Here is a 25,987-nt window from a genome sequence, read left to right as displayed (position 1 = left end):
AGGCTCAGGCTGTGACCGTGATAGTGAGACCTAGTGTGCAGTAGTGGGAGTCAGGTTGGCATACACAGTTAGGCAAGAATGTGCCAGGGGTGGGGTCGGAGGGACACAGATGTTTCAATTTGGAGGGTGATGATTGCAGAGGGCAGGGGTGGCAAATATGAGTAAGGAGTAGGGGAGAAGAGGGGAGGAGAGGAAGTGTGTGTGTGTCCCTATTAGTAGTGATTAGGAGACTTGTTTCTGAAACCAGCTTTGTCATTGTCACCTGCTCCTGCTGTGAGTGTAATCACTTAACCTCTCAGGACTTCTGTGTTCTCTGAGGCAAATTGGGGGTGAATGAGAATCGCACCAGATCAGGACTTATCAGTGGGGGCAGCATTGGGCATTCTGGAAATTTGTGGGGGTGTTTTATGTTGTCCCATTTTTGCAGGGCAGGTTCTAGTTGTGTTAGAGCTAGTCTTTACGGTTTCAGGACAGACCTGCCAAATAAGGAATTGTCTGGTGTCCTACATGACTTTAGAATGACCTGGTTGGCATTCCTGAAGGATGTCATATACAAATCAATCTCACCTTTGCTTATCCTAACTCAAGCTTTGCTCCACACACCATCTCTCCCTTCGTCCTATTATTTTCTGTATTTCTCATGGGGAATGTTTTCTGGTTGTATTTTTTTTCCAAATCTGAACTCACTCATAAGTATAAGTAGATATAAACAGTTGACCACTTCAATTTATGTCTTTTAATGTCCAGGCACTTATTGAAATACATAATGTTTTATTTTAAATTATTTGTCTTTATTTCTTCTTAAGATTATGATAGAGGACATAAGCGTACACACACGTACAATTATGTGTAAGCTAAACTAACTGAATTTCACTTCAGAATGGTAAAGGTTGATGATTATAAAATATGTTTTATGTTAATGGCACCTAAGTCTTTTAAGGTAGAGAATCATTTAACTAGAGGGTCTCCAAGGCTTCTAACTGCTGACGTTCTGAAATACTGCCTCTCCACTACTGCTGTGATTTGAAAGAGGTAGGTTTTCTGTACTGAGAAGTGCTTAACACTGGGAAACGTTAAAAACTGACATCAGTTTGGGAATTAGGTAGAAATCGGCTATTTCTGGTGAATCCAAGAAGGACTCAGAAAGTTGACATCTATCTAGAGGGGAGGAACATGGTGGGCCATTGGGGAGAGCTGAGTTCCAGCTGATGTCAGGCAGAGGACCGAGAGAAGGCTGTTCTGGCTTGGCAGCCCACAAGGAGAGGACCAGGCAAGGGAGGGCAGTTGAAAAAAAAAGGAGTTATGACTTCATACATTTTTTTAGTTAATTCTCCTTTTATTAAAAAATTTTTTTTTTCTTTTTAGAGATGGGGTCTTGCTCTGTTGCCCAGGCTGGAGTGCAGTGGTGCAATCATAGTGTACTACAGCCTTGAACTCCTGGGCTTAAGTGATCCTCCTGCCTCAGCTTCCCAAGTACCTGGGACTATAGGCAGTTGCCACCTTGCCTGGAGTATTCACCTTTTTATGGGAAATAGGTAGTGTCAAAGATAATTCAGAGATGATTTAGTTACCCATCAATGTATTCCTCTCTTCTGTTGGTTTATTTTGCTTTTAAATTGTGAGAGAGTAGCGTCATCCATCATTAGTGTTAATATCCTCTGCCAAAAATACAGGAAAAATGTTACTCATGCTATGTGCTCTTCCTTTTTAAAAGACATACAGTTGCCATTTCATTTTGAATTAGAGAGTTTCTCTACCTTCTACTTGTAAGCTTGTATGAGATATTAGAGAATATTTAAGATATTGAAACTGCAGGTGACTGTGGACACCTGCCATATGACAAAGTAGGAATGACAAAATAATGAGACATTCATTAAGCTCTAATTAGCATTTCTTAGGTCTATTCATTTATTTTGGGTTGACTTTAGACCATTGAAAGTTTGAACTTGATATCTAACATTAACACTATCATCACAAGTGAAATTCTGAGGGGATATTTTGGAGTTGAATTTAAGGGGAATTTCAATAAAAACTGTCCTTGTTTCAGTCTAGAAAAAGCTGCTTCATGTAAGCATAAGTACTTGAGGAGAAAAACTAGATATAAAGTCAAGTGAAAAGGAAAAAATTGTTCATGTAATTTCTACTTGCAATCGTAATGGAGATTAAGGTGCCAAAATTGTTATAGTGAATATATTTAGCGTAACTTTTATAATATTTGTTCACCCTAGAAAATTAGGATAATATTGAAAAGTACAAATGAAAAAAAACCAATAAATTGCCTACAAAACTAGTGCCAGAATATAGTATGGCTAACATTTTGTTGCAGATTATTTTAGCCTTTTTTTCTGTTGCTCCTTAGAAAGTGCTTGTTAGATTCTAAGCGCATTGGTTGGAGTACCAAGTCCACAGAGGAGATTAAGGCATGGGCCTGCTCTCAAGAAGCACACAGCTTGTCCTACAGCCACATGTATAATTGCTTTATTTCCCTGGATTTGAGGCAGTCACACTGTTTTTCATTTTGAGTCATGATCCTCGTTTATTGAGCATCTGCTATGTAGCATTTGGCCCTTTATGTAAATTATTTCCAATCCTCTTAACAGCCATGCAAGGTAGGTATTATTTCATTTTACAAATAAAGAAATGGATGTTCAAAGAGGTTAGATGGTTTGCCCAAAGTTCTGCGTCCAGTCAACAGGAGGGTTGTTGGACTCCAAAACCTGTAATTCTCCCTGCAACACTAGAGTCTGTCGCTAAAGGGGTCCTATCATAATTATGGGATCATTATGCACAATGTGGAAGTTTAGAGATGGAGTGAAGGACAGCATTCGCTGTTGTGGTGCAGGGGTTAAGGAAAGCATGGTGGGTGTTAGACATGGTGGGACCTAGGCAGACAAGGCTCCTAATGTAGGAAAAGTGCCTGGATTGCAGTGGGCTCTGCAAGCCAGTACTGTTGGACAGGAGCGGGGTGCTTGAAAGGAGAAGTGGGAGGGGAACCTGAGACAGAACAGGGAGAAAAGCTGGGGCTCACGGAGCTTGAAGGTCAGACTGAAGAATCTGGGGTCTGAATGAACCAGGCTGCTCCTGCCTGTATTGACTGCTCTGATAGTTTAGAAAGATTTAACAGGAATTTGGGGATGATGAGATGTGCTGAATCTGTGGAATGTTTTTATGTATTTTTTGGTGACTATTTGGATAAGCTGATGGTTTAGGGACTAATGGTTGAGCCTGCTGCATTTATACCGCACACGTGCTGCATCATTGCGGCAATAACCTTCTTCAATAAAAAAGGTCATTCTGAAATAAATTACAGCCAGAAACAGTGGGTTTACATCATGTCCTGGCTTGGGAAACACATTCCCTCTATCTCTAGAAAAGGACTACTTGAATGAGGCCAGTGAATATAAACAAGACCAGATAAGCTTGTTGCATGATAATTTCAAAAGCATGACAGGTGGTGCCTAGGGAACTTTAAATATCTCTGGTATCTCTAAGTTGCAGATTTACCTGCATGTCCAAGGGGCATTTGCAATACAGAGGGAGGAGAGAGTTGGGAACTGTTGTCAGCCTCTTTCCTCACTTTCCATTTTTGTTTCCTTTTGATAGATGTGCATGTCTTTCCTTCTCCGTGATGAAAAGGATACCACTGATGCTCTCTTCCCTTACTTTCCCATTGTTCCATTGTTTCCTAACCCTCCTATCCCTTCTTGTTTTTCACCTCTATGGTACATGCATATTTCTAAATGGCCAGTAACCTTCCTCCTCTTGGCCAAGAGCCCAGGCAGATATTATCAGCCTCCTGCCCTTGGCCAGGAGCCTGCTGGGAACCACTGAGGTCCTTGTCAGTTTCTCTCTGCCCTCCATGTACACGTTGCCTTCGGCTTGGCAGATCCTGACCCGAGGAGCATAGCCAATGCCCTGCTAGACATGCGGATCTCAATAAATGTTTCCTGAAAGAGTTCATTACTCATGGCAGAAGAGAATCCTTTTGTGGGAGGACTTCCTCTTTAGGTACCTGCGAATCCAAATGTATTATATATCTTTTTATCTTCTTGCGTAAACCTGGTTGATACCTGACTCAATATTGTTGATTTTAATTATTTTAAATTTCTAAGTGCTTTATGAAGAAGGCGTTTATTGAAGACACAGCGAACTTCTGGCTTATGGGCTAAGAGTAGGGGTTGTAGTTCAATTCTATCTCTGAAACGTATTAAGAGATGTCACCATTCTGAAAATGTCTTTATGATTTTTGAAAACATTGAGCAATAGTGCCCACAAGATGGGGATGTTATTCCATGGGAAAAAAACCTCTTTTTTCTTGGAAAAATTGGGGCAGTGTGGGATTCTCCACTCTCCAGAGGGGGAAGATAGTTTGTTTTATTTTTTCAATCTAAAAATAAGTAGTAAAAATGAATTTATACAATGATAATTTATTATAATTTACAAGTATTTCAATATCATGCAATGTATTGACAATAATTACTTTCCCCATTCTATATGGGAGTTTGCATTTATTTTTCTTAACAAAGGAATATTTGTAGATAAATATTTGACCTTTGATATAAAAACTATGCTTCATCCCAGATTTAAAGGTGGAAGTATTAAGCATCTGCAAAGAACAGGAAATAGGCTTCTAACAGGTATAGGAGAAAAGAATGGTGTTCCCAGACAGCAAGGACTTGTAACCTGGTTTGTGGGATGAGATACACACGCATGAAATGATTAGGGAACCAGGCAGTGTTATTTATAACTGTATGTGCCTTTGTTTTTAATCTCTACCCTGTGTATTCTCAAAAGGACTTGTGTCTGCCTGTATATGGGTAGGTATAGTCAGGATGTAAATCAGTTTATAATAAGGTGCCTTATAAGAGAATTAGCTGGGGAAGGAAGGAAGTGGATTCTGGAGTCAGGTTGGAAGATGTCCCAGAGTGGGGGCCTCCAGGATGCAGCTGAAGTACGAGGAGAGGGCCAGGGCATTCTTGGTGACGGAAGCGGCATAAACAAATTAGACAGTGCTCTAAAGGGGGGTTGGTGAGGATACTGTATACAGTCAGCCCTCCTTGTCAAAACCCACGAATACACAGGGCAGACTAAGGGACCTGAACATCTGCAGATTTTGGTATCTGTGGTGGTTCCTGGAACCAATCCCTGCAGATACCTAGAAAGGACCATGCTGTAATAGTGATGTGATTGGACACTTTCATTCTGTGGGCTGCCCGGCATCTGAGCACTCACTCTGGTGTGGGGAGTTCCCTACTTTCTGAGCTTTGCTGGCAGGCAGAGCACCTACCCCGCCACCCCCACCCTCAACACACACACTGAAAAATAGGGCGGTGTCTAGTGCTACAGGCATTGCTGGTGTGACCAGCATCGTCGCTGCTCCACGGTGCTCCTGGACCACTCTCCAGCATGATTTGGGGCTTTATTCATGGCTGCTGGACAGTCTGGGAGCCAACCCAGTAAGCTTTCAAGAAAATTCTCTTCTATTTGGTCAGGGTTAATTTCTGTAACTTGTAATTAAAAGCCCTGATAGAAATAGATACACATCTTCGGGCATTTTCCTTTGTGCCAAGAAAGTTGCGTTATGTTTTATCTACCTAATCTCATTCAAGTCTCACCACAGCTGTGAAAAGAAGTAACATTGTTGGTGTCCAATTCACAGGTGAAAAAACTGAGATTCAGAGAGGCTATGTTACTTAGTACAGGTCACACAGGCAATAGAGCTGGGATGTGATCCAGGCATTTCTGATACAGAGGCGATGATCATAACCTCTTCTGCTCTGCTCTAAGTTATTAACTACCTGTATGCTGGAGTATTTTATTATGAAAGGATTTTTCTCAAAACACAGTGTAGTTAAGATTTGGCTCTTTTGATTGTCAAAAATAGGATTTGACGGGTGTAGATTGTCATTGGTTAGACATAGGTTTCATGCTGTGAAACTCTTGGTCCACTTTGCTGTGTTGTGTTGGTGCTGATGTGAAGGCAGAGAGTAGACCTGAAGGCAGACAGGTGATTAGACGAGGGAAAGTGGGGAATGAAGAGGTGGGAGGAAAGGAGCTTATCACGCTGCTAAAAAGTGCCCACGACTCTGTCGGGGGTTTGCTTGTCACATCATTAAATTTTCACTTCACTGGGTATTTGCCTGGAATAGTCTATACCCAAATACCTGCACAGCTAAACCTCCGCACCTTCCACCCCCACTTTATTCAGGTTTCTGCTCAAGTGGCATTTTATCAGAGAGGTCTTCTCTTCCCATCTGTAATAACCTACCCCTTGCTCCTCACCCATTCTTTTTTTTTTTTTTTTTGAGACAGAGTCTCTCTCTCTCACCTGAGCTAGAGTGCCATGGCGTCAGCCTAGCTCACAGCAACCTCAAACTCCTGGGCTCAAGCGATCCTCCTGCCTCAGCCTCCCGAGTAGTTGGCACTACAGGCATGCACCACCATGCCCGGCTAATATTTTCTATGTATATATTTTTAGTTGTCCAGATAATTTCTTTCTATTTTTAGTAGAGACGGGGTCTCGCTCTTGCTCAGGCTGGTCTCGAACTCCCGACCTTCAGCGATCCACCAGCCTCAGCCTCCCAGCGTGCTAGGATTACAGGCGTGAGCCACCACGTCCAGCCCCCACCCATTCTCTTAACTCACTTTATTGTCATAGTACTTCTTACCTGATGGGTTATACATCTTTTTATTTATTATTTGTCTTTGTGCTGCTAGAATGAAAGCTTCATGAGAGCACTGACTATGTTTTGTTCATTGCCAAATCCTCAGTGTTTAGAATGTGTCTGATACATAGCAGATGCTCAATAAATTATTTTGAGTAAATGAATGAATGTGAGGAAACAGAGGCTCTGAGAGTTTTAGATAACTTGCCTAAGATCTCATGGAAAATGATGAAACTGGGTTTCAAATGATAGTCTCTGTGACTCCTAAGACACCCCCTTCCCTGATGTCCCTCTGCCTGGGAAAATTCCTACATTTGTACACAATTTGGGTAAGAATCATCTCATAAGATTTTTAAGTGGGGGGGGGGAATCTTCAATTGCCAATCCAACTTTCCTAATTTAAAAATGTGGAAATGACCATGATCCATTGAGGGTAAGTGACTTGATCAAAATAATTCTACTATTTACTAATGGAGGAAGGAATCAAGTTACTGTGTTTCCCAGATCAATCCTGTCCCCTGTGCCCTGCTGTGTTCAGTTTCTTCTTGATAAAGCAAGCCCTGTTTTAATGCTGAGTTGAGATTTCAGTCGTTGGTGATGGGTTTGAAATAGTCATGTTGTTTTAATGCCGTAATATTAATACAGTAAAACAGAGGCTGCAACTCAAAGATTCACAGGGACTGGCAGATACTGTAACTTTCAAACGGGGCTGGTGAGGACTGTGGCACACAGAGAAGTGCGTCCCCTGTTCAAAGGGGCCAGGCCTGCAGCACCTTCTGACTGCTCAGAGAAACAAGTTACATGAGAAAAATACGGTAAACCAATCTAAAAATGTTTGGAACACCCTGCTGGCCAAACAAAGCACTTCTGTGTGCCAGATTGCCCCTGCGGACTTCTAGTTTGTGACTGCTGAAGTCTTAGTGTTAACAGCTCTTTATTTCCCTGCCCCTCCCCACTCCGAAAGGAGTAAATTTCAGTAAGTGGGACTATGGTGGGGAATATGTGAAGTGGTATCATTGTGGTCAACTGTTCTTTAGCCAAAGGATCGCTGGCTTGGGCTGTCAAAGTTCACAGGGGGGAAAATAATTATCAATAAAAGAGTATTTATTGCCTATCTTTATTACCCTGGTGATAAAGCTGAAGAGTAATGTGTTTTCTCTGTCGTAATACCATCTGTCCTGATGGAGGATACTTGGTTATGCTATTTCCTGCCTGGGAATCAGGAGACCTTCTCAGAGGCTCGGTGCATCTATTAACTACCTGGATGTTACTGGGCAAATCACCCAAATTTTCTGCACTGCCGTATTCACATTTGAATAATTAAGGGCTGGACTTTATGAGGTCTGGGAAATAAAGGACACAGAGGATTTTGTGCAGGACTTGAACCTGGTTCTTTATTTTTGTCTCTAGGAGGAAAACAAAAGCCTGTGTTGTCAGAGAAAGATAGGGATTGGATCGTTTGTTTCGATCATGTCTGTCTTTGAGCACATTGATAATCGTGTATTTGCTGTTCTTCCTCTGGTGAGCCAGCTGCGAAGCTTAGACAGGTTGATGATAGTTGGACTTCATGATCTCTAGTGTCATTTCAGCTCTAAACTCTGTCATAACTTGAGAACCGTTTCTGAGGACAGATCTCAAAGCTTTTATCACATAGAGGCTAAGAGCATGGGTGGCAGGGCCACGTGGCCTGCATTGCATCTGGGCTTTCCTGGCCATGTGGATTTATTTTTCTAAGCCTCAGTTTCCTCATCCTTAATATGGGGGTAATAGTGGTAACTACCTCCCAGTCTTGCTATGATAATTGTTCCTGGCAAATTATCAAATGCTCCATTTATTCTTATACTGAGCAACTGGGCATTATAAATAATAAAATTTTAATTAACATTTATATATAAAATGCAGCATGAGAATTTTCCCCCTTTTTCAGCGGGTTTTAGGCATTTAAAGCTCTTATTAGGAATTGAGATGTGTGTGGAATTAAAAGTTGGCTGTTCCTCAGTTACACATTCATTTTAGCCTAGTATGTCTCTCTATATTTGAACAGAACCAATCGATTAAGGTGCAGGGACCAGTGAATCTTGTACCAGATGAGTGTGAGCTGTAGGTACCCTAATTTTAAGCAAACTGCTAACTTCGCTCATGTGGCTGGATAGTCATACCCATGAATCTTTGCACAGTGAGCTGAAAGGATTGTTCACGGGTATCACTCGAAGGTGACCATCTGACTGCAACTTTGCTGTAGAGGGACGCATTTATTACACGAGAAGATGCTTTAGTAGTTTTCACCACCTAATGTAAAGGACCTCAGCACTGGAAGAACAAAAACACCTCTCCAGATCCATATTGAAGCATAATTTAAGGCGAGAGGATGACAATAGACAAATTGCACCCACTTCAAACGGAGAGTGAGGGTTTACACTGAGTATTTGTTCAAGGAGCTGAGAAGTAGGCAGCATGCCCTGATGGCCCCTTCCCTCTGGGCTGCCGTCGCTGCTGAAAAAGCAGCCTGTCCTTGTCTGCTGCACTTTATATTCTGCCATATTTGTATTCATGTGCGCTATCCCCCACATAAAAGAGCGCAGCTTGCTATTCCTCCCTTTGCTTCTGTGACCTGCAGTAAAACCATTAAAAGATATGTTTTAAAGCTTTTACATGGAATAGTAATTATGCACGATGGTTTGTAATCATTTGGCATCCAGCAAGAGGCATTCAGAGGGTGTTGTACCTTAGGGAGCTGCAGCTTGCACGGATCTTGGGAGGGGCTCCTGGTTGCAAGGCTTTTGCGTCCTGTGGGTGTGTGTGTGGCAACACCGGGCAGGGACAACAGTGTCACCTGGGAAACAGAGGACACAAATGACTGCTTCGTGGACTTGAGATCAGCTCTAAACAGCTGTTGGGTTCTGAACAAAACTTCAGGAAAATCGTTTGCTGGGTGAGCTGGTGGGATGAAGAGGTTGGGGTGAGCTGAGGGTGGGTAATGGAATGGCTGCCTGGCATATTCTGTATGCTGTTGTCAAGGTGGAGTTTGGAGGCAACAAATGAATTCACCTTGCTGCCAATTTGGGTCATAGACAATCACAGCTGGAAATCTTCTGACACGAGAATATCTTCTTTTCAAGCTCCTCATTATACAGCTGAGACTGCAGCAAGCAGAGGCGAAATGACTTGCCTGAGGTCAGGTAGCTGCTTGGTGAAACTGGCCTAGAATTCAGGTCTTCTGACTCTCTCCCAGCATTGGTTACCTCAGTCCCCAGCAAGCAGTGGCCTTTTGTTTTTCCTTTAAAGAAAAAAGTGGTGCATATTTATTCAACAAAATTGGGAAAAAGAAACAGGAAGGTAGAACAAGTAACAAAATTATCCATAATCCTACTATCAAAGCAACCAGTGTTGCCATTTTTATATTCATCATCCCACATATTAACAGATTTTTTTTTTTTTACAAATTACCAAACTATCCATATTTCGTATCCCACTTTTTTTTTTTTTTTTTTTTTTTTTATGAGAGACAGGTTCTCACTATGTTGCCCAGGCTGGACTTGAACTCATGGGGGTCAAATGATCATCCTGCCTCAGTCTCCCGAGCAGCTGGGACTATAGGTGCGTGCTACCATGCCTGGCTTCTTCCACTTTTTAAAAAAGTTTTCATTTACTTCTGCCTCCACTCACATCAAGTTAGTTTTTCCTGTCCAGTATCCCTGAATATTAAGGAACATTAATCTAAGTTTGTCTTAATCATAATTCATTTTTTATAGCTTTAATGTGGATTCACCATAGTGATTCTTTTGTTATTTTTAAAGAGTGTGTTTCCTCTTTTTCTCCTCTTCCTCCTCTTTTTCTTCTTGGGTCAGTTTTTATTTAATGCACTTAACAAGAAAGCCGTTGTTTACTTTTATGATGATTCTTCATTTCAATTCCAAACACGCAAACTCCTTCACACCATGCACAGATTCTATTATCTTAAATTTGTTTTCTGTAAGTTCTTTCACGCCTGTAGTTTTAACTCTCACGTATATGCTAAGGATTCCGAAATTATCCTCCAGCCAGTGACTGTTTCATGAGCTCTATTTGGATTTTCAAATGCTTGGATCAGTTCTTCTCTAAGTTGACCGAGCATAGGAGTCACTTGGGGACCTTGTCAAAATGCAGATTTGGATCCAGCAAATCTGGGGTGGGGTCTGAGATTCCGCCTTTCTGACAAGCTTGATGCCTGAGGCTGCCTGTCCGTGGAACGCACTGTGGCAGTGCTCTCCAATGTGTCTCAATTCAGCAGGTCCAAAGTGAAGATGTCACATTCACTGTTAAACTGGCTCTTTTTGTCTTTCTTCCCTTTTCCGGTTAATGACTTTACCATCTACCCTCCTGTGGAAGAACAAACTGTGGCGTCATCTTTGTTTCCTCAGTTTCCTTCATCTGCTTTGTCTAATTGGTCACCGAGACATTTTGAATCTATTCAGGAAAAGATTCTTGAATTTGTCCTTTCACTTCCGTTTCTACCAGTGCCTTCTGGATTCAGATCCATATCATCTCTCAGGGATCTGCTTACCCCAGGGCATCTTGGCCTCAGGCTGTCTCAGAATTTATGCTTCTCAGAGTTCCTTCTCAAACACAGATTTGATAGTGACATTTGCCAGTTTAATCTACTGTTGCACTGCCTGCATTCCAAGTTTCTCAATTTTGACAAGCAAGATCCTGCAGCGTTTGGCTCCTAGCCTTATTTCCGCAGTCTCCCCTACACCCCAAGGCTTGTACCTCCATGACAATAGGCGCAGTCTGTCTCCATCTCTCCACTCATGGTTCTCAGAATCACTGTCCGTGCACGTCTCTCTGCGCGAATGGTTGCCACTGCCTCGAATGCCTTTCTGGTCACATTCTACCTAGCAGACCCCTACTCAGCTTTCAAGATCCAGCTGTATGACTTCTGTGAAGCCTTAAACAAGTAGATCTTGTGACTTCCCTAATCTCTGCTTCGATAGCAGTTACCACTTAGAATACTGTGTTGGAGTTGCACTTGTTCTTTGTTGCTTCCTAAATTCTAGGCCTGTCTTGCCTGAACTGCATCTGAGTTCCATACTTTAGCATGGTATGGGGTAAAGTAGGTTTTAACTAAATATTTGCTGAGTCAATGAAAAAACAAATATTTTATATTTAAGGCTTTAGCTTTTACGTGCTAGCAGTAAGGAGGAGTTCCATCAGTTGTATAGTGGGCTGTGCAAGGAGAGCTTGACTACTGCCTCATTCCATTCTGTAGTTTCTGTAGTTTTGTACATAGAGGAGCCACCAGCTGCCTGTGGCCATCGAGCACTTGAAATTGGCTCCAAATGGAAGTGTGATGGCAGTGTAAAGTACACACGGGATTTTGAAGACTTAGAATTTTAAAAAAGAATTTTAGAATTTTTTAAAAAAATAATTTTTTATATTGATTACATGTTGCAATGATAATATTTTGGGTATATTGGGTGAGTTAAAGTATATTATTAATTTTTACCTGTTTCTTTTTTAATGTAGCTACTAGGAAATATTAAGTTACTTTTGTGCTAGCCCTCGCCTTTTGTTTCTATTGGTCAGCACTGTTCTAAGATAACAATTTACTTGTTGTATTTGAAATAACTCAGGAAGGTTTTCTGCCACCCCGCCCCCTGCCCAGTTGTGCCGAGATTCTGTCAAGTATTTATGTTTAGTTATGTTTCCAATTCTTATGAGTTACCGATTTCAAAATAAATTTGTTTATTTGAAGATACTACCAGTGAACTCAGTTTTTCAAGTTGTGTCTTTGAGATGATTCTTTAAATTCTTACTGCATCACCAAACTAGATCTCAAGAACTTTTACCATATATATGTCAAATATTGATGTTATCTGTAAATATAAAACTCAAAATGTTTTTGTGTTTTGTTTTTCCTTTTACTATGACCTAGGGAATAGTAAGAAATGGAAAGTGAAAAATTTTAATGTAAGATTTGCAATCCACATCCTCAACCCTGCTGCCCACGTAGATTTTCACTACTTTCGCTGATTCAAAATCAATACACTGCATGCTATCATTAATCAGTTTTTCTGCTTAATCAAATTTCCAGTGTTTAAGGATTCTACCATTTTAAAAGATTTTTTTTTTTAATTGAGATTCCTAAGGCAATTGCTTCTTAAATTTTCTGTTAACATAGAATTCTTTTCCAGTATATCTTTAAATGGATCTCTAAATAACAAACCAAAGCTACTATGGTTGAGGGGTAAGTGGAGACCCAGAGAGGGCCTTCCCTACCACCTCCAAGGTAAAGTGGCAGGCTAAATAAGACTTTGTAGGGGAAAAATCAGTGTTAACAGATTAGAGTTATATACTTTTTAGAATTGGAAGAGACCTGAAGTATTGTCCTTGCTTTTGTAGGGCAGATGTATCTGTCATGCGCCTGCAGTGAACAATAGAGCTGGAGATAGACCAAGTTCTTCTGTTTCCCAGTAGAATCTTATTTCCCACACAGTACTGTGATAATAGCATAAGAAATACTTTTTTTCTTGGAACATTAGTATGGACTAAGAATGATGACAACACTTCAGGTCTGAGTAAAAACTTATTGGAGAGAAGATGAGGGAACATACACTATGATTCATGGAGCAATAGCCCAAAGTGAGGATTAGGTGAATGCTTTAGGAGGTAGCTAATAAATGTCAGTCTCTCTTCTCTTGTGCATACTCCATCACTTATTGCAATTCACTGATTAGGGTTTAAAATGGCATAATGAATTATGCAAAAACTGTTTCTGCAGGAGAGGCTGTCTTGTAGCCTAATGCAGCACAGATGGAAAGATCCTCTTTTAATCATTGTTCTCACAGTACTTGGAAGCTTTTTGAGGAATAAGCACTCAGAAGTGGAAGTGAATGGCCTTCAACAGTAAATGAATTCCTTCTGCAGAGAGGAAGTGAAATGTATTTGTGATGCAGATGGTTGCCCTATGTTTGAATGCTCATCCTTGTCATTTGAGATTCAAGCTTAGAAGCAAAATGTCTCTTGAAATACTTGGGTTTAGATGGTTCTACTGGAGAAATTACTTCTGTCCAGGCTGGCCCAACACATATTATTTTTAAAAATGGTGACAATGAGTGTTTAAATGCCATTTCACTCCAATTAAGAAAACATGCAAATTACCTCTTTCTCTGATCTGTAGTTACTACTGAAGAGACTGAATTAGTTACCATCCCCTTACTTTTATTAGCATAATATTAATGCAAATGATCAGCAAAGGCTTTTTAAAAAAGAAAGCAGAACCATGGAAAGCAATTAATAACAGTGCTAATTTCCTCAGTTAGGAAGAAAAAACATTTATGATTAGGCTTCTAATTTTGGTGTCTATGCCAAGGACCTCCGACCGGGCCCTAAACAGGTACTTGTTTCTAAAATCCTGTCAGTTTGGAGCTTTCCTTGCTGAGCAAGAGCTAATCTGAAAAAGGCCCAAAGGAAAAAATTTCAGAACAGAAATGATATGCTGTTGCCTATGGGTGTCTTCATGATTTGGATGCCAATAAGAATGTGTACTATAGGTTGTCTTTCTAAGATGCTGCTTTTGAAAATATAGGAGGAAAAAGTAAAGGGGTAATATGCATTGGCCAACTCAAGGTATAGTAAAGGACCAACGTAAAACTATTCCCAGCAAAGGAGTTACTATAAAGAGAACACTGATTAATTCTTTCTTTGCTCAGAGGAAATGGGCTTAAATTAAAGGGAAGTAAAATTGAATCAAACAACAGGAAAACATTGTTGGCTCTGGGGAGAGCTTTATAAAATTAGAATGCGGCATAGGAAGAGGCAGGGATTTCCCTTCTTACCTCTCCTTACTGTGCTACCAACATTTTTTACACTTTCTGGCATCTTGTCCTTGCCTATGTATGTGGAACCAGAAGTGAGCACTGCACCACCTGTCACACTCCTGTAACACGAAGCCAGCATTGTTCTTGTCCTACATGACATGCTTTAATCCCCTGTATCAGAATGCAGGCTCCGGGATCAGAGGTGAAGCCCTGTGCTTATTTGGACTTTGGAAATCAGGATGTATAATATCTTGCAATTAATGGAGGGGAGGGGTATTTGTTGAATGAATGTATGAAGCACAACTTAGTGATCTGTTTATTATGAACAAGCAAGAGCCCAAGTTCTACAGTGTCACTCTGCCAAAACATTGAAATGTTGACTTCATTCCAATTCCACTGTTTTTTCCCCAGTATCTTCTATATTTCTTGAAGTAGAAAATATGCATTATATGGATTAGTTTCATTTTTAAACCATAACTACAATGATTTTTAAAATAAAACCTAAATGCAGAATTCTGTCTACTATCTGTAATGAAGGAAGACTAATGAATAAAGGTAGGCATTGTAGTTCAGTGAAACTCTCTATTCATAAAGCTATTGGATTAAGAAATTAACAGCAATATCAAATTGGTTGGCATATGCAGTATGCTTAGAGTTTCATAATATTTGTCTTATAAAAGCTGTGCATTTTACTTTATAGAACCAACTTTAGCAAATAACTAAAGTCATTTATGAGGTGGGAAGCTTTAACAGTAGGCCCTAAAACACCTGACTTTGGGGGAAAAAGAAGAAAAAGAACAGGAAAAACTTCTGAGTCTTAGATCTTTACCTTAGAGTATGTGATAACTTAGATCTTTCTGTAGACTTATCCTGGCAAAATAGTAAAGGAAGTTCTATCTTTGATTTAATCATCTAAGCTGGTTTCCATGCTTGTCACACCCACTGCATGAGTACTGACTTCTGTCCTGGTGGGCATGACATGCTCTTAATCCTTTGATCCTCTCCTTTCAGAATTTACTCTGACCATTTTGGTCTCTAAAGGATCTGATCTCTGTTCAGGAGCTCATTTACTAATCTCTTCTGAAGTGATGGTTTTCAGAGACAACAATTCTTTTTTCCACCTCTCTTTTCCAATATGCAGGGAACATGGGTACCATGACCTGGCTGAAATGCCAGGTCCTGGAAAGCTTGGCTACTGCAGAATTCAGAGCTCAGGAAGATGATCTAGCAAGCAACATTTTGGGGAGAAATATAAATCAATCAACCCGGATTATTTCTTTACAAGGACTAGACAGAGAGGAGAATCCTGGTGTGGAGCAATGGGAAAAGCAGAGGAAAACCCAAGGGATGGAAATGGAAGACTGGAAGTGGAATTCCTTGAGTGGGGCCATTGATTCAACATCGGCTTTTTATAGAGGGCCAACTGTGGCTGGGAGGGAACTTTCAAGGGTGTGAACTACTTGTGCACTTCTTAACCTGCTTCAGATCCCCATATGGAATGGCATTTTGGCACCATTTGCCATATTGCTTTTGGTTAAGAGGAGATATTGCTGTCCGAGGTATACAAGAGGTAAGCAGTAGGCTAGCAGAAGCCTGGCGATGAGCTGGAGACGCACGGGGTGAGTGTGTGGGGGTTGTTTTCTAAGAGGACCAGGATAGGAATTAAGCTAAGACAGGTTCATAAACTTCCAACTTGGAGAGGTTAATCCTCCTTGAATTTGATGTGTCTGCGGGTGGCATTTGCCAGAACTCAGTGTACCCATATTGTGCTGGATAACGTGGTGTAGTGCCCAAGAAAAGCATTAATTTCATTAATTATATTTCCTCATTACAATTTTTTTCTCTACCTTTTGCATTTCCTCCCCTCACCCCTTGCAGGTTCCCACAATCACTTCTTGTAAAACCCTTTGCCCACCCCTCGTGATCTCTTTTGGTCTCACAACCGTGTGAGCCCTGTTCCTGTCCTCCAAACAGAGCTCGGTGGCTTTTACTGAAAACACTTGATTTTTTGTTTTTGTGAAATTTTTTTGTTTTGGTTTTTTTCCCTTCAAATGTTAAGGTTAAAGTCCCTGCCCCCACCCCAAACAGTGTTTTGCAACTGGAAATTGCCTTTAGTTTCCCACTCTTGCACTCACATCTGTCTTGTGCTGGGTCAGCTCAGAGTCTAAAACAGACTAAGAAAAAAAGTGGCCTTAGATAATCGCATTTAAAAAAAAGGAAGTATTGTCTTATAATATTCACATGTTCTACTTTGTGACTGACTGCTGAAGACATTTGATAGAAAACATTATGGGCGAATTGTTTCTAGGCTTGACTAAATTACTTGATTAGCTAGCAGTTATTTCTCCACCCCCTCTGTCTCCCTAGGAGAGGTGACTTTTAGCAAGCACCTGGCTTGTGAAAATATTTCCTGGCCTTCTGTACCTACTGGTGGAGCATTAGAATGTTTGCAGGTCATTTGAAGCTACCCATAAAATTATACTTTGCAGCCTAAGGGAAACTGCTTTCTTTTTTAATTGTCCTACTGTTAGTATTCCCTAGCATTACTTTATAAATATCTTCTCCTTTTTTATTTTCTAACATAAACACAGATATCTTTTCACTTGTAAGATTTTCTTCCAGTGTTTGTCTATGGCCTCCCTTTTGCTGGCTGATAGAAGGTTGGATTTATACCCCTATAGCCCCACTGAGATACGAGATAATTTCTCTACCTTATTGCAATAGATAATCACAAAGAACCAAGAAGAGTTGAATAATAATGCCCATGCTTCTTCTATAATAGTTTCCATGTATTTAGCTCTAGTTATTATCAAAAGTTTTTTTTTTTTAAATCCAATTTTACCTTGTGTCCATGTTTTTATTAGCATAGGAAAGTCGATGTTAATATATATATATATAAAAGTCCTACTGGAGGGCAAGAGATTTGCCATAGGAAATAAGCAAAACCGATATTATATTCAGTACTATTATATTTAGCACTATTCTAGCATTAAATTTAAAAATATTATTGTTCATAATTTTATGTTGTGTCCACAGATATTTTGTTAGTGCTTATATCATGGCTGGCATTATGAATCAACAGCAACCTTCTTTATGAACCAGAGGAATCAGAATATTGTAATTTTTAAATCTGTAGTCGGTCAGCACCCAAAATAAAATTCCTGGGTGACATTTAAATACTTTTCCTGGATCTCAGATCTTGAAGTATATTGTTCAGTCTTGTATGCAAGAGAATTTGCATTTTGGTGCAAATTTATCTGTTTGTGTTAATCCATATTTAAGGCATATTGGTAAACTGTAATAATGAGAGTCTGAATTAATAGAAATTATGATGGGGGCTTTTGAGTGACAATTTCACGAATGTGAGGGGAGGTGAAAAGACCTTTGGTCTTTGCTAGTGAATGTTTCTTCATTTCACCTCTGAAAACATGTGGAGAATTTGCTAGATTCCTCAGAAGGAAAGCAGGAGTACTGCTTTGAAACAGAAAAGGCAAAAAATTTGATTTGCCAAGAGCAATAGAGATACATGAATAAAAGGTTGACACAATTTGGGGATGGTAATAACTACCTTTGAAGCCATAGGCCGTTGTGAGGAAGCTGGGCTCCCTCTCAGGAAGAACAGCCTTAATAATGGACCAGTGAGTAGGCTTCAGGTAAGGCCAGGAGGACTGTGAGAAATAGAGCAAGAGGGAGGGAGGGATTCCTTGAGGGACATCTTAGGCTGTTCGTGCTGCTGTAACAAAGTGACCATTAACTGGGTGGCTCATAAGCAATGTAAATTTATTTCTCACAGTTCTGGAAGCTGGGAAGTCCAAGATCAAGACACTGGCAGATTTGGTGTCTGGCGAGGACCCACTTTCTCATAGATGGTGCCTTCTTGCCATGTCCTCACGTGGTGGAAGAGGCGAGGCAGCTCTGTGGGGCCTCCTTTATAAGGGCACCAATCCCCTCCCCAAAGGCCCCACTCGCTAATACTATTACTTTGAAAGCTAGGATTTCAACTTATGAAGTTTGGGGGGACACAAGCATTCAGACCATAGCAGGGGGCTATGGAGGTAACCTCAAATTATTGTTCTCAATCTAGAGAAATGATCACATAGGGGCTGAGTTGAGGGTGAGTGGATAGCAGTGGCAGTAAAAGCCAAAGAGGAAGTGAAATTCTTCCTGGGGAGGGAGTGGTGAGCCACAGCTGGGCCTGACATTGGGGACCATGCTAGTGCGGAGGTCGTGACCCCAATACCGGTGCTGGAGTGTTGTCTGGGCCACTAGTTCAGTGAGAGTGAGGAACTGGAAAATTCCACTCATAACTGGTATTGGTGTCTTTTATCATCTACCTCACACTCAAGGTTTGAAGAGCTTAGTTGAACAGACATCTCTGATAAGGTGCCCAGCATAGAGTAAGGCAGTCAATAAATATTTGTTTGTTTTAGAGATTGAGGTGACAGAATGGAACCATGGAATGTGTGCTTAATAAACTGTAAGCCTAAGCTTGTTTGTAATTTAATATTAGGTACAATCTGATATGAAATCAGCCCTTCCTTTTGTATGTTTCCCTACCCTTTAGGAAACCTGCTTTTAGACTAAACATCCAAAGTAGAGTCCCAGAGACATAGAACAATTACCTTGTTAATATTAGGGTTCCCTGATGACTGATTTCTTTACTGCTTGCTTTTCATGTCTCTCATTTCTTTGTAGTTTTGTGCCATTAAATAAAAAACACATTAGAAATTAAGAGATTGTTATTTCGGAGGCAGCAATAATTCCATAATTAATAATTGAACAGTTCACAAACACCTGTTATGGCAAGCCCTTTGCTTGAACCCAGGGATACTAAGATGGAAAAAAAAGCGACATGGATTTTTGCCCCAAGGAATGGTGGAGGCACAAGCGTGGGCAGATCATCACAGTACAGGATGTGGTCAGGGCTGTGCAGAGGCTATAGACACGAGGTTATTCCAGTCCCCACAGAGTACCGAGATACGAAATTGAGTAATGACAGCTGGAAAACAGTTCAAACTGGAGAGCCGATGCTCAGAATGCAAAGTAGCTACTGGTGTTTAATTTCCAGGTGGCTCTACAGCTGGTCAAAGCAAGAACAAGATAGAGTCTCGGAGAAAGAACAGCAGGTCCAGGGTGTCACGTGAATACAAGTCATGGTGACAGATGATTGAATGAAGTGGATATGCGAACTCAGTTTGCCGTGCTTTGAACCAACATTCCAGGATCCTCAGGTTTTATGTCAAAGTTCCACTAAGATACTGTCATCCTCTCCTTGAAAGGTGATCTCGACATTAAGATCATGTTGGTTCCCTTTTGGCTACTTGTGGAGTTGTGCCTTCAATTGAGGAGGGAAAACTATCTCTTGAGAGAGATTTGGCAAGCTCTGAAACAAAGAGGATCTCACTTCTACCCAGAAGCAGAGCTCTGAAACAAGAAAGGCCTACATTTGGTGGCCAGTGATAGCCCCCAGTTGTCACTTGTATGTTCCCTGTGTCTGGACCTAAAACAGAAGTGAGTTTTTGTAACTTGCCTTGGCTGTCTCCTGCCACCACATTGCTTGCTGTCTTGTCCCTTCCTTCCCTTCTTTCTACCAGACCTGGTGGTGATTGCTGCCCATGTCTCTATTCTTTTAGTGATGTCAAGGAAGTGTGGTGAAAGCAGCAATAATAAGAAACAAACAAACAGCACATAAATTGGTTTTGTCATTTTCCTATAAATTGGCAAAGCCAAGTTTTCAAAGCTAGCTCTCAACAGCATCACCAATGGGCTTCTCTGCTCTGTTTTGCATAGGTAATGTGTAAATAGAGGATAATCGGTTTGTTTGCTCATTGTTTTGCTGTTTGTCAAAAGTAGGTGGAAACAAAACAAAACAAAAAGTGGGTGGATGCTCTTTGAAAAACTGCAAAGCACTATACAAGATGCAAGATGTACAGTGACTTATATTTTTAAAGAAAAAGAAAGCTGAAAGAAGTGAATAAATTTTTTTTCCCCAAATGAAAAGTCAAGATATGAAAAGAGTAAAAGAAGTAAGTTTACATAAAATGTGGAAATGAATGAGTACATCCTTAAAACGATAGCAGGTGGGTTGGGTAGAGGAGATTAGGGATCCTTTCCCTGGGTTCTGATGGCTGCATGGGTGTGGGGTGGGGGGAGAAGGAATCGCTTTCTAATCAACTTCTCACTGCCTTTAGGCATTGTGAAGTCTGCTTTCTTCCTGAATGTCAGAGCCACTTCTAATAATTACTGCTTTCAGCTAAACAATAGTAGGCATTCACTTCCAAAGGAAAAAAAAATTATGACTTGGGCCATTCATAGGCTGCAGCTCTTCATAGTCATTCAAATTCAGCGTATTCTGATGGACAGGGCCATTACACGGTATTAATAGCTTTACCATCTCACCATGGTAGTGATTACAGTACTGCTTTAATATCGTTGCTAAAATGAAAGAGAAAAATCTACACATCAGAAACACATTTTTTTTCCCTCCAACATAGAGATAATGTAGATGAGGAAGCAAAGTGAATTTTTAAAACATTTAAAAAATATTAAATTTTGACAATTTTTTTAAAAGAAAAAAAACAGGTTATATTTGAAGTCATGCCCTAGATGACACAAAGCATATTTCAGAAAGTGCATTGGAGAAGGTTTCTTATGCCTTTTCAAGAGATACGGTTTGATTTTCAAATGTATTTTTTTCCTTGTTAAGTGTAATAGTCATTAAAAAATGCTAATTATAGACTGTGTCAATGAGATCACTTTTGTCTTGGCTATATGCAATACATATTCAGAAAGATTGAAGCATCTGATGAGAAAAAAAATAAATTCTACCCTTTTTAGTCTATTTGGTATAACAAAGTGGCCACTGAAGAAGAAATGAGAGTGTTAATCTTAGTTCTACCATCCTTTTGTGGGATGACTTTGGGGAAGTCTTAACCCTGGAACCTTCTTACTGTCAGGTTTCAGTCTGAAATGTCGGTTCTTGGCACGCTCATGGCCGAAGAATGACCAGACATGCCAAAGTTAGACAAGCACGAGGTGAAGTTTATTGAGGGGTGCAAGACAGGATTATAGGGAAGAGCAGGGTATAGGTTTCCAGAGCATGGTACATACATCACAGATGACAACCAGACCCCTTATCGCAGCAGGGAAAGTCAGGGAAAAGGAAGGGCAAAGAGAGAGAGAGGTTGGCTATGGTCTGCATCTTATTTTATAGTGCCTAGATAGGGACCTCCATCGTGGTTCAGAGGTCACCATGGAACCACTTTGATTGGACAGTTGAGAGTCACACGAACTGAGTCTCAACTACACATGCAGGTTGTTCTAGGACAATTTCCGGACTCTATGGTACCTATGCGGCTTGGCCTGTGGGCTAGAGAGTCTTCTGCACTCTTTTGCAGCTGGCACGCCAAGTTCTGATTGGCAGATTTGTAGGGTATTCCCTCCTCCCCCAGGTATGTAGAAATAGGGTGGGGCGGGACCAAGATGGGGGCAACAGCACCCACTTTCGTCCCCAGGAGACCCGCAATCACTATCTACCTGGCATTACCTTGTCTAGAAAATGACAGGATAGGTTTAAATCTCTAAGGTCCAGTACCATTCTAATGCTTACACTTGAATAAATATATGACTTTTTCTAAAATATACTTAGTCATGATGGCTGATAAGTCATGATCTAAGAAACCCCCACTCCCCCTTTTTTTTACATGTTAAAAACAGAACAAAAACAAAGCAAAAATAAACTTTATTCTTCTGTCTTGTATTGTATATCTCAATCCAGCCACTACTTGTCCTCCATAAAAATCTAGGTAGTATAAGCAACATGAAAGAAAGTGTAGCCTTTTATGAAAGGATCTTGTAAGAAAATAAACAGGTTGTACGATCAGAGGACTTTAGGAAAGCAGACTTTGGGCCACAAAAATGCTTCTGGAAGGGTCAAAAGACAGACTGGATATAAAGTGTCACAGTGGGACACTTGACAGGGTAGGGTACAAAAAGAAGGAAGTGGACCAGATTGTTAAATATGAGTTCAGAGAAACACCCTATTTACAAATAAATCTGCCTTGAGGGGGTCTTAGGAAGAGGGTAGAGATGCCAAAGGAGGATTAAGGGAAATACACACGTCCAAAGACACTGGCCAAAAGGGGAAGCCTAGATACAACTTCTGCCTCTTATTCAGATAGACACAAGTAAATGATTAAAGATACTGGCAAGGCAGGGGTTTTTAGATGACGTTTTTATTCTTTGTCATTATAGTATAAATTAAGTATGGATGTATCATTGGAATAGGTCCCAGTTTTTATGAAAGGCTGCAGAACGAAAATAAACAGAGAAGTAGGTCAAGAGTCACTAGGAAAGTGTGTCTGTGTCTTTCAGTAGCGCTTTCTGAAACATTGTCCCTGGCATTGAAAAGTTCATTTTCAGATCCGTTAGGTATTGTGATTGAGAAATCTTAGAGCAGCAGTTTTCAAAGTGTGGTCTGGGAACACCTGAGGGTCTCAAGACCCTTTCGGGTTCTAGGAGATCAAAACTGTTTTCATAATAACACTGAGATGTTTTTTGCCTCTTTCACACTCATTCTCTCATGAGAATACAGTGGAGTTTCCCAGAGACTACATAAACTGCAGTATTGCAAAAGATTGAATGCAGAAGCAGATGCAAGAAGCCAGCTGTCTTCTATTAAGCTGGATAGTAAAGGCAGTTCCAAAAATGTAAAACAATGTTACTCATCTCACTATCTTTTTTTTTTTAATTTTGAAAATAGTTTTTTCTTTTAAATGTTATTTAGGTTAAAATGTTTATTTCTCTCATTAAATGAATAGTAGTTAAAATATTTTTTGGTTGTAATATCTACTACTGTATATATCAATAGATATCACTTATATAACCAAAAACTCTTTGGTATGTGTGAGGGGTTGTCATTGAAATATTTTAATTATGTAAGGGAGTCCTGAGACCAAAAAGTTTGAGAACTGTCCCGGAGGATAAATGATTCTTCTGGACCTTATTAAACCATGGGAGGGGCAGTTATATAGTTAGCAATACAGCGCATGTGTCAGCAAAGCTACTAGCTGCAGGGCCCTTTTCATTGTTATTAATACCTATGAGACACTTCAGTAGGAATTCTCACCACAAACAAAGCAAGCAAAGTTATTGTTATTCTTCCCATTTTGTAGATAGGAAAAGTGAGGAGTAGAGAAGTTAAGTGACTTGCAAAGATAGTTAAGTAGAGCTGGAATCATTTGATACTTACGACTCCCAGTTCTGTGTGTTTCCATTCCATTTTGCTGACTTCGCTGACTGCATTGATACCAGAACGTATCATCAGTCAGCTTGCAATCTTCTAGTTCTGCTGTCTCCAACCCCTGGGCTATGCACTGGTACCTGTCTGTGGCCTGTTAGGAACTGGAACCAGGCCGCACAGCAGGAGGAGGTGAGTGGTGGGTGAGCTAGCAAAGCTTCATCTGTAATTTACAGCCGCTCCCCATCACTTACATCACCGCCTGAGCTCTGCCTCCTGTCAGATCAGCAGCTGCATTAGATTCTTACAGGAGCGAGAACCCTACTGTAAACGGCACATGCAAGGGATCTAGGTTGCATGCTCCTATGAGAATCTAATGCCTGATGATCTGAGGTGGAGCTGAGGCAGCGATGCTAGCGCTGGGGAGCAGCTGCAAATACAGATTCTCATTAGCAGAGAGGTTTGACTGCATAATGAATGTGATGTGCTTGAATCATCCTGAAACCATTCCTCCTCTTCTGGTATGTGGAAAAATTTTCCTCCATGAAACTGGTCCCTGGTGCCAAAAAGGTTAGGTACTGCTGTTCTAATTGTCCTCAGTACAATAAATGGCAACCCCCACCTCCTTGTGAAGAACAAAATGTATCAGGTAAGTTTAATATTCTCTGTGACAAAATAAATAACAGGCATTCCTTACACCCTCAGTGATATCAATACCTTTGAAATTCACTGACCAGGTGGAGAAAGTATCCCAGAAAAATGGGATAGCATATACTAGGGGAAAATACAAAACAAAACCCTAGTTTTTATAAATACAGTGTGGAAGACCTGCTAGTAAGATGAAAAAGAAGAAATATTCTGGAAAGCCCATAAGGGTCTGTAAAGTGAGTATATGCTAGTGTTAGTGTCCATGAAGAGAAGGGAAAATGACAATACTCTGGTGTGTTGGAAAGAGCCATCACTTCCTAGCGTACATACAGCAAGCTAGGAAGTGATTCTTCATAGAGCAACACAGGCAGCTTCTTTTAGAGGACAGTGTCTAGTTCTGTGATGATAGTTGTAAAAGGTAAGAAATACGGGAGTTTCAAAGCGTAGTCATGGGATGGTTTAGCACATTGGATTGTGGAGGGAGAGGGAGCAGGAAAGAACTTGGAACAATCACTTGCCAGTAAGTCAGATGGGGGTCATTGGCTGCCTGTGGTATAAACTGTGTTTCTTTGATTTCAGCACCACGTGTCAGTTTGGATCTTTTGGAAATATGAAATATTTCTGCTTTGTATTTCATTACATCTAGCAGATGTTGCTTTACATTTTTGAACCCAATTTGCAGAATGAACGTGGTATCATATAACATATTCCTAAACTCAGAAAAGAGGAAACAAGTTGTAATAACTTGCCTCTTTACCAAAACAGTTTTAAGAAAGTCCAGACTTTTAGCCATTGCCTGTGTGAAGTACAGAGGGCGGGGGCGGGATGGGGAGGGAGTATATTCTAAGAAGAAAAAAAAATGACACAGTATGTTTGTTGATACACTAAAAGAATATTCACTTACGTTTTTAGAGAAAATAAAAAATACATGGCAGGCTGACAAAGGAGGATGGTCTGTTACTGAATGGTTGCCTTCTCACTCCTCATCCCCTAATGTTTAAAAATGAAAATGTTTTCATGTTTTCTTACAATATTTACTGATCTCCCCACCCCCCCCCAAAAAAGAAGCAGCAAGAAAATTCCTCCTTTCCATGGCTCAGTATTTTCAGGTTGTCACAGACATATTCAGCTTCTGAATCTTATTAAAGTCAAAATATTGAGTCAATTCATCAGCGCTAAACTATTAGATTTTTGCTTTATGCATGTTTTGAAAGCAGGGCTTGATATAGAAGGTATATTTATGTAACAATGGTGTTACTCAGTGCCCTTGCATTTTTCTGCACACGCTATCTTAATGGAAATTTACTGGAAAATTCTTGCCAGAATAAACACATTCCTTCAGGACTGAAAAGCTTAACGCACTTCTAGTTCAACTGTACCTCTTTCCTGTGAGCAGATAAACCAAATTATTTGGCATTAGTCATTATCCTTCACGTAATTCACCGTACTTATTGTTGTCTCCCATGGGGGCTAAGAGTTGTGGGAGACAGGAATGAGGTGGCCCATATTACACTATAATGAGAGATAAAAGCAAGGATAGGACATCTATATATATGACATGAAATAAACAAAAAAATGAGTCTGGCAGACATCTGTAAATTAGCTTTAACTATTCTAGCAAGGCAGGATTAAGAAAT

The 25,987-nt window shown here is 40.4% G+C and overlaps 1 protein-coding gene across 1 annotated transcript in view; it reads left to right on the top strand.

The window, feature by feature from the left end:
- Nucleotides 1-25,987, top strand: part of ARHGAP18 (Rho GTPase activating protein 18) — a 175,545-nt gene that overhangs the window by 36,227 nt on the left and 113,331 nt on the right. The window lies entirely within an intron of this gene.

Source organism: Propithecus coquereli, unplaced genomic scaffold (genome assembly GCF_000956105.1).
Source record: "Propithecus coquereli isolate 6110/MARCELLA unplaced genomic scaffold, Pcoq_1.0 Scaffold68, whole genome shotgun sequence".
Taxonomy (NCBI): Eukaryota; Metazoa; Chordata; class Mammalia; order Primates; family Indriidae; genus Propithecus; species Propithecus coquereli.
This window is presented reverse-complemented; position numbering and strand designations above follow the sequence as displayed.